Genomic DNA, 13,718 nt, shown 5'->3' on the forward strand with positions numbered 1-13,718 from the left:
TGCAGCTCCTCCACCCCGCCATCAGCTGCTGGAGGCTGGCTTCTGCTCCTCCACCCCGCCACCAGCTGCTGGAGGCTGGCTGCTGCTCCTGCACCCCGCCATCAGCTGCTGGAGGCTTCTGTTCCTCCACCCCGCCATCAGCAGCTGGAGGCTGGCTGCTGGAGGCTGGCTGCTGCTCCTCCACCCCGCCATCACCAGCTGGAGGCTGGCTGAAGCTCCTGCACCCCTCCATCAGCTGCTGGAGGCTGCCTGCAGCTCCTGCACCCCGCCATCAGCTGCTGGAGGCTGGCTGCTGCTCCTGCACCCCGCCATCAGCTGCTGGAGGCTGGCTGCTGCTCCTCCACCCCACCATGACCTACTGGAGGCTGGCTGCAGCTCCTCCACCCCGCCATCAGCTTCTGGAGGCTGCCTGCAGCTCCTGCACCCCGCCATCAGCTGCTGGAGGCTGCCTGCAGCTCCTGCACCCCGCCATCAGCTGCTGGAGGCTGGCTGCAGCTCCTCCACCCCGCCATCAGCTGCTGGAGGCTGGCTTCTGCTCCTCCACCCCGCCACCAGCTGCTGGAGGCTGGCTGCTGCTCCTGCACCCCACCATGACCTACTGGAGGCTGGCTGCAGCTCCTCCACCCCGCCATCAGCTGCTGGAGGCTGCCTGCAGCTCCTGCACCCCGTCATCAGCTCCTGGAGGCTGCCTGCAGCTCCTGCACCCCGCAATCAGCTGCTGGAGGCTGGCTGCAGCTCCTCCACCCCACCATCAGGTGCTGGAGGCTGGCTTCAGCTCCACCACCCCGCCACCAGCTGCTGGAGGCTGGCTGCTGCTCCTGCACCCCGCCATCAGCTGCTGGAGGCTTCTGTTTTTCCACCCCGCCATCAGCAGCTGGAGGCTGGCTGCTGGAGGCTGGCTGCTGCTCCTCCACCCCGCCATCAGCTGCTGGAGGCTGCCTGCAGCTCCTGCACCCCGCCATCAGCTGCTGGAGGCTGGCTGCTGCTCCTGCACCCCGCCATCAGCTGCTGGAGGCTGGCTGCTGCTCCTCCACCCCACCATGACCTGCTGGAGGCTGGCTGCAGCTCCTGCACCCCGCCATCAGCTGCTGGAGGCTTCTGTTCCTCCACCCCGCCATCAGCAGATGGAGGCTGGCTGCTGGAGGCTGGCTGCTGCTCCTCCACCCCGCCATCACCAGCTGGAGGCTGGCTGCAGCTCCTGCACCCCGCCATCAGCTGCTGGAGGCTGCCTGGAGCTCCTGCACCCCGCCATCAGCTGCTGGAGGCTTCTGTTCCTCCACCCCGCCATCAGCAGCTGGAGGCTGGCTGCTGGAGGCTGGCTGCTGCTCCTCCACCCCGCCACCACCAGCTGGAGGCTGGCTGCAGCTCCTGCACCCCGCCATCAGCTGCTGGAGGCTGCCTGCAGCTCCTGCACCCCGCCATCAGCTGCTGGAGGCTGGCTGCTGCTCCCGCACCCCGCCATCATCTGCTGGAGGCTGGCTGCTGCTCCTCCACGCCACCATGACCTGCTGGAGGCTGGCTGCAGCTCCTCCACCCCGCCATCAGCTGCTGGAGGCTGCCTGCAGCTCCTGCACCCCGCCATCAGCTGCTGGAGGCTGCCTGCAGCTCCTGCACCCCGCCATCAGCTGCTGGAGGCTGGCTGCAGCTCCTCCACCCCGCCATCAGCTGCTGGAGGCTGGCTTCTGCTCCTCCACCCCGCCACCAGCTGCTGGAGGCTGGCTGCTGCTCCTGCACCCCGCCATCAGCTGCTGGAGGCTTCTGTTCCTCCACCCCGCCATCAGCTGCTGGAGGCTGCCTGGAGCTCCTGCACCCCGCCATCAGCTGCTGGATGCTTCTGTTCCTCCACCCCGCCATCAGCAGCTGGAGGCTGGCTGCTGGAGGCTGGCTGCTGCTCCTCCACCCTGCCATCACCAGCTGGAGGCTGGCTGCAGCTCCTGCACCCCGCCATCAGCTGCTGGAGGCTGCCTGCAGCTCCTGCACCCCGCCATCAGCTGCTGGAGGCTGGCTGCTGCTCCTGCACCCCGCCATCAGCTGCTGGAGGCTGGCTGCTGCTCCTCCACCCCACCATGACCTGCTGGAGGCTGGCTGCAGCTCCTCCACCCCGCCATCAGCTGCTGGAGGCTGCCTGCAGCTCCTGCACCCCGCCATCAGCTGCTGGAGGCTGCCTGCAGCTCCAGCACCCCGCCATCAGCTGCTGGAGGCTGGCTGCTGCTCCTGCACCCCGCCATCAGCTGCTGGAGTCTGCCTGCAGCTCCTGCACCCCGCCATCAGCTGCTGGAGGCTGGCTGCAGCTCCTCCACCCCGCCATCAGCTGCTGGAGGCTGGCTGCTGCTCCTGCACCCCGCCATCAGCTGCTGGAGGCTTCTGTTCCTCCACCCCGCCATCAGCAGCTGGAGGCTGGCTGCTGGAGGCTGGCTGCTGCTCCTCCAACCCGCCATCACCAGCTGGAGGCTGGCTGCAGCTCCTGCACCCCGCCATCAGCTGCTGGAGGCTGCCTGCAGCTCCTGCACCCCGCCATCAGCTGCTGGAGGCTGGCTGCTACTCCTGCACCCCGCCATCAGCTGCTGGAGGCTGGCTGCTGCTCCTCCACCCCACCATGACCTGCTGGAGGCTGCCTGCAGCTCCTCCACCCCGCCATCAGCTGCTGGAGGCTGCCTGCAGCTCCTGCACCCCGCCATCAGCTGCTGGAGGCTGCCTGCAGCTCCTGCACCCCGCCATCAGCTGCTGGAGGCTGGCTTCTGCTCCTCCACCCCGCCACCAGCTGCTGGAGGCTGGCTGCTGCTCCTGCACCCCGCCATCAGCTGCTGGAGGCTTCTGTTTTTCCACCCCGCCATCAGCAGCTGGAGGCTGGCTGCTGGAGGCTGGCTGCTGCTCCTCCACCACGCCATCACCAGCTGGAGGCTGGCTGCAGCTCCTGCACCCCGCCATCAGCTGCTGGAGGCTGCCTGCAGCTCCTGCACCCCGCCACCAGCGGCTGGAGGCTGGCTGCTGCTCCTGCACCCCGCCATCAGCTGCTGGAGGCTGGCTGCTGCTCCTCCACCCCACCATGACCTGCTGGAGGCTGGCTGCAGCTCCTCCATCCCGCCATCAGCTGCTGGAGGCTGCCTGCAGCTCCTGCACCCCGCCATCAGCTGCTGGAGGCTGCCTGAAGCTCCTGCACCCCGCCATCAGCTGCTGGAGGCTGGCTGCAGCTCCTCCACCCCGCCATCAGCTGCTGGAGGCTGGCTTCTGCTCCTCCACCCCGCCACCAGCTGCTGGAGGCTGGCTGATGCTCCTGCACCCCACCATCAGCTGCTGGAGGCTTCTGTTCCTCCACCCCGCCATCAGCAGCTAGAGGCTGGCTGCTGGAGGCTGGCTGCTGCTCCTCCACCCCGCCATCACCAGCTGGAGGCTGGCTGCAGCTCCTGCACCCCACCATCAGCTGCTGGAGGCTGCCTGGAGCTCCTGCACCCCGCCATCAGCTGCTGGAGGCTTCTGTTCCTCCACCCCGCCATCAGCAGCTGGAGGCTGGCTGCTGCTCCTCCACCCCGCCATCACCAGCTGGAGGCTGGCTGCAGCTCCTGCACCCCGCCATCAGCTGCTGGAGGCTGCCTGCAGCTCCTGCACCCCGCCATCAGCTGCTGGAGGCTGCCTGCAGCTCCTGCACCCCGCCATCAGCTGCTGGAGGGTGGCTGCTGCTCCTGCACCCCGCCATCAGCTGCTGGAGGCTGGCTGCTGCTCCTCCACCACACCATGACCTGCTGGAGGCTGGCTGCAGCTCCTCCACCCCGCCATCAGCTGCTGGAGGCTGCCTGCAGCTCCTGCACCCCGCCATCAGCTGCTGGAGGCTGGCTGCAGCTCCTCCACCCCGCCATCAGCAGCTGGAGGCTGGCTTCTGCTCCTCCACCCTGCCACCAGCTGGTGGAGGCTGGCTGCTGCTCCGGCACCCCGCCATCAGCTTCTGGAGGCTTCTGTTCCTCCACCCCGCCATCACCAGCTGGAGGCTGGCTGCAGCTCCTGCACCCCGCCATCAGCTGCTGGAGGCTGCCTGGAGCTCCTGCACCCCGCCATCAGCTGCTGGAGGCTTCTGTTCCTCCACCCCGCCATCAGCAGCATGAGGCTGGCTGCTGGAGGCTGGCTGCTGCTCCTCCACCCCACCATGACCTGCTGGAGGCTGGCTGCAGCTCCTCCAGCTCGCCATCAGCTGCTGGAGGCTGCCTGCAGCTCCTGCACCCCGCCATCAGCTGCTGGAGGCTGCCTGCAGCTCCTGCTCCCCGCCATCAGCTGCTGGAGGCTGGCTGCAGCTCCTCCACCCCGCCATCAGCTGCTGGAGGCTGGCTTCTGCTCCTCCACCCCGCCACCAGCTGCTGGAGGCTGGCTGCTGCTCCTGCACCCCACCATCAGCTGCTGGAGGCTTCCGTTCCTCCACCCCGCCATCAGCAGCTGGAGGCTGGCTGCTGGAGGCTGGCTGCTGCTCCTCCACCCCGCCATCACCAGCTGGAGGCTGGCTGCAGCTCCTGCACCCCGCCATCAGCTGCTGGAGGCTGCCTGGAGCTCCTGCACCCCGCCATCAGCTGCTGGAGGCTTCTGTTCCTCCACCCCGCCATCAGCAGCTAGAGGCTGGCTGCTGGAGGCTGGCTGCTGCTCCTCCACCCCGCCATCACCAGCTGGAGGCTGCCTGCAGCTCCTGCACCCCACCATCAGCTGCTGGAGGCTGCCTGCAGCTCCTGCACCCCGCCATCAGCTGCTGGAGGCTGGCTGCAGCTCCTCCACCCCGCCATCAGCTGCTGGAGGCTGGCTTCTGCTCCTCCACCCCGCCATCAGCAGCTGGAGGCTGGCTAATGGAGGCTGGCTGCTGCTCCTCCACCCCGCCATCACCATCTGGAGGCTGGCTGCAGCTCCTGCACCCCGCCATCAGCTGCTGGAGGCTGCCTGGAGCTCCTGCACCCCGCCATCAGCTGCTGGAGGCTTCTGTTCCTCCACCCCGCCATCAGCAGCTGGAGGCTGGCTGCTGGAGGCTGGCTGCTGCTCCTCCACCCCGCCATCACCAGCTGGAGGCTGGCTGCAGCTCCTGCACCCCGCCATCAGCTGCTGGAGGCTGCCTGCAGCTCCTGCACCCCGCCATCAGCTGCTGGAGGCTTCTGTTCCTCCACCCCGCCATCAGCAGCTGGAGGCTGGCTGCTGGAGGCTGGCTGCTGCTCCTCCACCCCGCCATCACCAGCTGGAGGCTGGCTGCAGCTCCTGCACCCCGCCATCAGCTGCTGGAGGCTGCCTGCAGCTCCTGCACCCCGCCATCAGCTGCTGGAGGCTGCCTGCAGCTCCTGCACCCCGCCATCAGCTGCTGGAGGCTGCCTGCAGCTCCTGCACCCCGCCATGAGCTGCTGGAGGCTGGCTGCAGCTCCTCCACCCCGCCATCAGCTGCTGGAGGCTGGCTTCTGCTCCTCCACCCCGCCACCAGCTGCTGGAGGCTGGCTGCTGCTCCTGCACCCCGCCATCAGCTGCTGGAGGCTTCTGTTCCTCCACCCCGCCATCAGCAGCTGGAGGCTGGCTGCTTGAGGCTGGCTGCTGCTCCTCCACCCCGCCATCACCAGCTGGAGGCTGGCTGCAGCTCCTGCACCCCGCCATCAGCTGCTGGAGGCTGCCTGGAGCTCCTGCACCCCGCCATCAGCTGCTGGAAGCTTCTGTTCCTCCACCCCGCCATCAGCAGCTGGAGGCTGGCTGCTGGAGGCTGGCTGCTGCTCCTCCACCCCGCCATCACCAGCTGGAGGCTGGCTGCAGCTCCTGCACCCCGCCATCAGCTGCTGGAGGCTGCCTGCAGCTCCTGCACCCCGCCATCAGCTGCTGGAGGCTGGCTGCTGCTCCAGCACCCCGCCATCAGCTGCTGGAGGCTGGCTGCTGCTCCTCCACCCCACCATGACCTGCTGGAGGCTGGCTGCAGCTCCTCCACCCCGCCATCAGCTGCTGGAGGCTGCCTGCAGCTCCTGCACCCCGCCATCAGCTGCTGGAGGCTGGCTGCAGCTCCTGCACCCCGCCATCAGCTGCTGGAGGCTGGCTGCAGCTCCTCCACCCCGCCATCAGCTGCTGGAGGCTTCTGTTCCTCCACCCCGCCATCAGCAGCTGGAGGCTTCTGCTCCTCCACCCCGCCACCAGCTGCTGGAGGCTGGCTGCTGCTCCTGCACCCCGCCATCAGCTGCTGGAGGCTTCTGTTCCTCCACCCCGCCATCAGTAGCTGGAGGCAAGCTGCTGGAGGCTGGCTGCTGCTCCTCCACCCCGCCATCACCAGCTGGAGGCTGGCTGCAGCTCCTGCACCCCGCCATCAGCTGCTGGAGGCTTCTGTTCCTCCACCCCGCCATCAGCAGCTGGAGGCTGGCTGCTGGAGGCTGGCTGCTGCTCCTCCACCCCGCCATCACCAGCTGGAGGCTGGCTGCAGCTCCTGCACCCCGCCATCAGCTGCTGGAGGCTGCCTGCAGCTCCTGCACCCCGCCATCAGCTGCTGGAGGCTGGCTGCTGCTCCAGCACCCCGCCATCAGCTGCTGGAGGCTGGCTGCTGCTCCTCCACCCCACCATGACCTGCTGGAGGCTGGCTGCAGCTCCTCCACCCCGCCATCAGCTGCTGGAGGCTGCCTGCAGCTCCTGCACCCCGCCATCAGCTGCTGGAGGCTGGCTGCAGCTCCTGCACCCCGCCATCAGCTGCTGGAGGCTGGCTGCAGCTCCTCCACCCCGCCATCAGCTGCTGGAGGCTTCTGTTCCTCCACCCCGCCATCAGCAGCTGGAGGCTGGCTTCTGCTCCTCCACCCCGCCACCAGCTGCTGGAGGCTGGCTGCTGCTCCTGCACCCCGCCATCAGCTGCTGGAGGCTTCTGTTCCTCCACCCCGCCATCAGCAGCTGGAGGCTGGCTGCTGGAGGCTGGCTGCTGCTCCTCCACCCCCCCATCAGCTGCTGGAGGCTGGCTTCTGCTCCTCCACCCCGCCATCACCAGCTGGAGGCTGGCTGAAGCTCCTGCACCCCTCCATCAGCTGCTGGAGGCTGCCTGCAGCTCCTGCACCCCGCCATCAGCTGCTGGAGGCTGGCTGCTGCTCCTGCACCCCGCCATCAGCTGCTGGAGGCTGGCTGCTGCTCCTCCACCCCACCATGACCTACTGGAGGCTGGCTGCAGCTCCTCCACCCCGCCATCAGCTGCTGGAGGCTGCCTGCAGCTCCTGCACCCCGCCATCAGCTGCTGGAGGCTGCCTGCAGCTCCTGCACCCCGCCATCAGCTGCTGGAGGCTGGCTGCAGCTCCTCCACCCCGCCATCAGCTGCTGGAGGCTGGCTTCTGCTCCTCCACCCCGCCACCAGCTGCTGGAGGCTGGCTGCTGCTCCTGCACCCCACCATGACCTACTGGAGGCTGGCTGCAGCTCCTCCACCCCGCCATCAGCTGCTGGAGGCTGCCTGCAGCTCCTGCACCCCGTCATCAGCTGCTGGAGGCTGCCTGCAGCTCCTGCACCCCGCCATCAGCTGCTGGAGGCTGGCTGCAGCTCCTCCACCCCGCCATCAGGTGCTGGAGGCTGGCTTCAGCTCCACCACCCCGCCACCAGCTGCTGGAGGCTGGCTGCTGCTCCTGCACCCCGCCATCAGCTGCTGGAGGCTTCTGTTTTTCCACCCCGCCATCAGCAGCTGGAGGCTGGCTGCTGGAGGCTGGCTGCTGCTCCTCCACCCCGCCATCAGCTGCTGGAGGCTGCCTGCAGCTCCTGCACCCCGCCATCAGCTGCTGGAGGCTGGCTGCTGCTCCTGCACCCCGCCATCAGCTGCTGGAGGCTGGCTGCTGCTCCTCCACCCCACCATGACCTGCTGGAGGCTGGCTGCAGCTCCTGCACCCCGCCATCAGCTGCTGGAGGCTGGCTGCTGGAGGCTGGCTGCTGCTCCTCCACCCCGCCATCACCAGCTGGAGGCTGGCTGCAGCTCCTGCACCCCGCCATCAGCTGCTGGAGGCTGCCTGCAGCTCCTGCACCCCGCCATCAGCTGCTGGAGGCTGGCTGCTGCTCCTGCACCCCGCCATCAGCTGCTGGAGGCTGGCTGCTGCTCCTCCACCCCACCATGACCTGCTGGAGGCTGGCTGCAGCTCCTCCACCCCGCCATCAGCAGATGGAGGCTGGCTGCTGGAGGCTGGCTGCTGCTCCTCCACCCCGCCATCACCAGCTGGAGGCTGGCTGCAGCTCCTGCACCCCGCCATCAGCTGCTGGAGGCTGCCTGGAGCTCCTGCACCCCGCCATCAGCTGCTGGAGGCTTCTGTTCCTCCACCCCGCCATCAGCAGCTGGAGGCTGGCTGCTGGAGGCTGGCTGCTGCTCCTCCACCCCGCCACCACCAGCTGGAGGCTGGCTGCAGCTCCTGCACCCCGCCATCAGCTGCTGGAGGCTGCCTGCAGCTCCTGCACCCCGCCATCAGCTGCTGGAGGCTGGCTGCTGCTCCCGCACCCCGCCATCATCTGCTGGAGGCTGGCTGCTGCTCCTCCACGCCACCATGACCTGCTGGAGGCTGGCTGCAGCTCCTCCACCCCGCCATCAGCTGCTGGAGGCTGCCTGCAGCTCCTGCACCCCGCCATCAGCTGCTGGAGGCTGCCTGCAGCTCCTGCACCCCGCCATCAGCTGCTGGAGGCTGGCTGCAGCTCCTCCACCCCGCCATCAGCTGCTGGAGGCTGGCTTCTGCTCCTCCACCCCGCCACCAGCTGCTGGAGGCTGGCTGCAGCTCCTGCACCCCGCCATCAGCTGCTGGAGGCTTCTGTTCCTCCACCCCGCCATCAGCAGATGGAGGCTGGCTGCTGGAGGCTGGCTGCTGCTCCTCCACCCCGCCATCACCAGCTGGAGGCTGGCTGCAGCTCCTGCACCCCGCCATCAGCTGCTGGAGGCTGCCTGGAGCTCCTGCACTCCGCCATCAGCTGCTGGAGGCTTCTGTTCCTCCACCCCGCCATCAGCAGCTGGAGGCTGGCTGCTGGAGGCTGGCTGCTGCTCCTCCACCCCGCCATCACCAGCTGGAGGCTGGCTGCAGCTCCTGCACCCCGCCATCAGCTGCTGGAGGCTGCCTGCAGCTCCTGCAACCCGCCATCAGCTGCTGGAGGCTGCCTGCAGCTCCTGCACCCCGCCATCAGCTGCTGGAGGCTGGCTGCAGCTCCTCCACCCCGCCATCAGCTGCTGGAGGCTGGCTTCTGCTCCTCCACCCCGCCACCAGCTGCTAAGGGCTGGCTGCTGCTCCTGCACCCCGCCATCAGCTGCTGGAGGCTTCTGTTCCTCCACCCCGCCATCAGCTGCTGGAGGCTGCCTGGAGCTCCTGCACCCCGCCATCAGCTGCTGGATGCTTCTGTTCCTCCACCCCGCCATCACCAGCTGGAGGCTGGCTGCAGCTCCTGCACCCCGCCATCAGCTGCTGGAGGCTGCCTGCAGCTCCTGCACCCCGCCATCAGCTGCTGGAGGCTGCCTGCAGCTCCTGCACCCCGCCATCAGCTGCTGGAGGCTGGCTGCTGCTCCTGCACCCCGCCATCAGCTGCTGGAGGCTGGCTGCTGCTCCTCCACCCCACCATGACCTGCTGGAGGCTGGCTGCAGCTCCTCCACCCCGCCATCAGCTGCTGGAGGCTGCCTGCAGCTCCTGCACCCCGCCATCAGCTGCTGGAGGCTGCCTGCAGCTCCTGCACCCCGCCATCAGCTGCTGGAGGCTGGCTGCTGCTCCTGCACCCCGCCATCAGCTGCTGGAGTCTGCCTGCAGCTCCTGCACCCCGCCATCAGCTGCTGGAGGCTGGCTGCAGCTCCTCCACCCCGCCATCAGCTGCTGGAGGCTGGCTGCTGCTCCTGCACCCCGCCATCAGCTGCTGGAGGCTTCTGTTCCTCCACCCCGCCATCAGCAGCTGGAGGCTGGCTGCTGGAGGCTGGCTGCTGCTCCTCCAACCCGCCATCACCAGCTGGAGGCTGGCTGCAGCTCCTGCACCCCGCCATCAGCTGCTGGAGGCTGCCTGCAGCTCCTGCACCCCGCCATCAGCTGCTGGAGGCTGGCTGCTGCTCCTGCACCCCGCCATCAGCTGCTGGAGGCTGGCTGCTGCTCCTGCACCCCACCATGACCTGCTGGAGGCTGCCTGCAGCTCCTCCACCCCGCCATCAGCTGCTGGAGGCTGCCTGCAGCTCCTGCACCCCGCCATCAGCTGCTGGAGGCTGCCTGCAGCTCCTGCACCCCGCCATCAGCTGCTGGAGGCTGGCTTCTGCTCCTCCACCCCGCCACCAGCTGCTGGAGGCTGGCTGCTGCTCCTGCACCCCGCCATCAGCTGCTGGAGGCTTCTGTTTTTCCACCCCGCCATCAGCATCTGGAGGCTGGCTGCTGGAGGCTGGCTGCTGCTCCTCCACCCCGCCATCATCAGCTGGAGGCTGGCTGCAGCTCCTGCACCCCGCCATCAGCTGCTGGAGGCTGCCTGCACCTCCTGCACCCCGCCATCAGCTGCTGGAGGCTGGCTGCTGCTCCTCCACTCCGCCATCACCAGCTGGAGGCTGGCTGCAGCTCCTCCACCCCGCCATCAGCTGCTGGAGGCTGCCTGGAGCTCCTGCACCCCGCCATCAGCTGCTGGAGACTTCTGTTCCTCCACCCCGCCATCAGCATCTGGAGGCTGGCTGCTGGAGGCTGGCTGCTGCTCCTCCACCCCGCCATCACCAGCTGGAGGCTGGCTGCAGCTCCTGCACCCCGCCATCAGCTGCTGGAGGCTGCCTGCAGCTCCTGCACCCCGCCATCAGCTGCTGGAGGCTGGCTGCTGCTCCTCCACCCCGCCATCACCACCTGGAGGCTGGCTGCAGCTCCTGCACCCCGCCATCAGCTGCTGGAGGCTGCCTGGAGCTCCTGCACCCCGCCATCAGCTGCTGGAGGCTTCTGTTCCTCCACCCCGCCATCAGCAGCTGGAGGCTGGCTGCTGGAGGCTGGCTGCTACTCCTCCACCCCGCCATCACCAGCTGGAGGCTGCCTGCAGCTCCTGCACCCCACCATCAGCTGCTGGAGGCTGCCTGCAGCTCCTGCACCCCGCCATCAGCTGCTGGAGGCTGGCTGCAGCTCCTCCACCCCGCCATCAGCTGCTGGAGGCTGGCTTCTGCTCCTCCACCCCGCCATCAGCAGCTGGAGGCTGGCTAATGGAGGCTGGCTGCTGCTCCTCCACCCCGCCATCACCATCTGGAGGCTGGCTGCAGCTCCTGCACCCCGCCATCAGCTGCTGGAGGCTGCCTGGAGCTCCTGCACCCCGCCATCAGCTGCTGGAGGCTTCTGTTCCTCCACCCCGCCATCAGCAGCTGGAGGCTGGCTGCTGGAGGCCTGCTGCTGCTCCTCCACCCCGCCATCACCAGCTGGAGGCTGGCTGCAGCTCCTGCACCCCGCCATCAGCTGCTGGAGGCTTCTGTTCCTCCACCCCGCCATCAGCAGCTGGAGGCTGGCTGCTGCTCCTCCACCCCGCCATCACCAGCTGGAGGCTGGCTGCAGCTCCTGCACCCCGCCATCAGCTGCTGGAGGCTGCCTGCAGCTCCTGCACCCCGCCATCAGCTGCTGGAGGCTGGCTGCTGCTCCTGCACCCCGCCATCAGCTGCTGGAGGCTGGCTGCTGCTCCTCCACCCCACCATGACCTGCTGGAGGCTGGCTGCAGCTCCTCCACCCCGCCATCAGCTGCTGGAGGCTGCCTGCAGCTCCTGCACCCCGCCATCAGCTGCTGGAGGCTGGCTGCAGCTCCTGCACCCCGCCATCAGCTGCTGGAGGCTGGCTGCAGCTCCTGCACCCCGCCATCAGCTGCTGGAGGCTTCTGTTCCTCCACCCCGCCATCAGCAGCTGGAGGCTGGCTGCTGGAGGCTGGCTGCTGCTCCTCCACCCCGCCATCACCAGCTGGAGGCTGGCTGCAGCTCCTGCACCCCGCCATCAGCTGCTGGAGGCTGCCTGGAGCTCCTGCACCCCGACATCAGCTGCTGGAGGCTTCTGTTCCTCCACCCCACCATCAGCAGCTGGAGGCTGGCTGCTGGAGGCTGGCTGCTGCTCCTCCACCCCGCCATCACGAACTGGAGGCTGGCTGCAACTCCTGCACCCCGCCATCAGCTGCTGGAGGCTGCCTGCAGCTCCTGCACCCCGCCATCAGCTGCTGGAGGCTGGCTGCTGCTCCTCCACCCCGCCATCACCAGCTGGAGGCTGGCTGCAGCTCCTCCACCCCGCCATCAGCTGCTGGAGGCTGCCTGGAGCTCCTGCACCCCGCCATCAGCTGCTGGAGACTTCTGTTCCTCCACCCCGCCATCAGCATCTGGAGGCTGGCTGCTGGAGGCTGGCTGCTGCTCCTCCACCCCGCCATCACCAGCTGGAGGCTGGCTGCAGCTCCTGCACCCCGCCATCAGCTGCTGGAGGCTGCCTGCAGCTCCTGCACCCCGCCATCAGCTGCTGGAGGCTGGCTGCTGCTCCTCCACCCCGCCATCACCAGCTGGAGGCTGGCTGCAGCTCCTGCACCCCGCCATCAGCTGCTGGAGGCTGCCTGGAGCTCCTGCACCCCGCCATCAGCTGCTGGAGGCTTCTGTTCCTCCACCCCGCCATTAGCAGCTGGAGGCTGGCTGCTGGAGGCTGGCTGCTGCTCCTCCACCCCGCTATCACCAGCTGGAGGATGGCTGCAGCTCCTGCACCCCGCCATCAGCTGCTGGAGGCTGCCTGCAGCTCCTGCACCCCGCCATCAGCTGCTGGAGGCTTCTGTTCCTCCACCCCGCCATCAGCAGCTGGAGGCTGGCTGCTGGAGGCTGGCTGCTGCTCCTCCACCCCGCCATCACCAGCTGGAGGCTGGCTGCAGCTCCTGCACCCCGCCATCACCAGCTGGAGGCTGCCTGCAGCTCCTGCACCCCGCCATCAGCTGCTGGAGGCTGGCTGCTGCTCCTCCACCCCACCATGACCTGCTGGAGGCTGGCTGCAGCTCCTCCACCCCGCCATCAGGTGCTGGAGGCTGCCTGCAGCTCCTGCACCCCGCCATCAGCTGCTGGAGGCTGGCTGCAGCTCCTCCACCCCGCCATCAGCTGCTGGAGGCTGGCTTCTGCTCCTCCACCCCGCCACCAGCTGCTGGAGGCTGGCTGCTGCTCCTGCACCCCGCCATCAGCTGCTGGAGGCTTCTGTTCCTCCACCCCGCCATCAGCAGCTGGAGGCTGGCTGCTGGAGGCTGGCTGCTGCTCCTCCACCCCGCCATCACCAGCTGGAGGCTGGCTGCAGCTCCTGCACCCCGCCATCAGCTGCTGGAGGCTGCCTGGAACTCCTGCACCCCGCCATCAGCTGCTGGAGGCTTCTGTTCCTCCACCCCGCCATCAGCAGCTGGAGGCTGGCTGCTGGAGGCTGGCTGCTGCTCCTCCACCCCGCCATCACCAGCTGGAGGCTGGCTGCAGCTCCTGCACCCCGCCATCAGCTGCTGGAGGCTGGCTGCAGCTCCTCCACCCCGCCATCAGCTGCTGGAGGCTGGCTTCTGCTCCTCCACCCCGCCACCAGCTGCTGGAGGCTGGCTGCTGCTCCTGCACCCCGCCATCAGCTGCTGGAGGCTTCTGTTCCTCCACCCCGCCATCAGCAGCTGGAGGCTGGCTGCTGGAGGCTGGCTGCTGCTCCTCCACCCCGCCATCACCAGCTGGAGGCTGGCTGCAGCTCCTGCACCCCGCCATCAGCTGCTGGAGGCTGCCTGGAGCTCCTGCACCCCGCCATCAGCTGCTGGAGGCTTCTGTTCCTCCACCCCGCCATCAGCAGATGG

Source organism: Nothobranchius furzeri, unplaced genomic scaffold (assembly GCF_043380555.1).
Source record: "Nothobranchius furzeri strain GRZ-AD unplaced genomic scaffold, NfurGRZ-RIMD1 Scf022, whole genome shotgun sequence".
NCBI classification, from domain to species: Eukaryota; Metazoa; Chordata; class Actinopteri; order Cyprinodontiformes; family Nothobranchiidae; genus Nothobranchius; species Nothobranchius furzeri.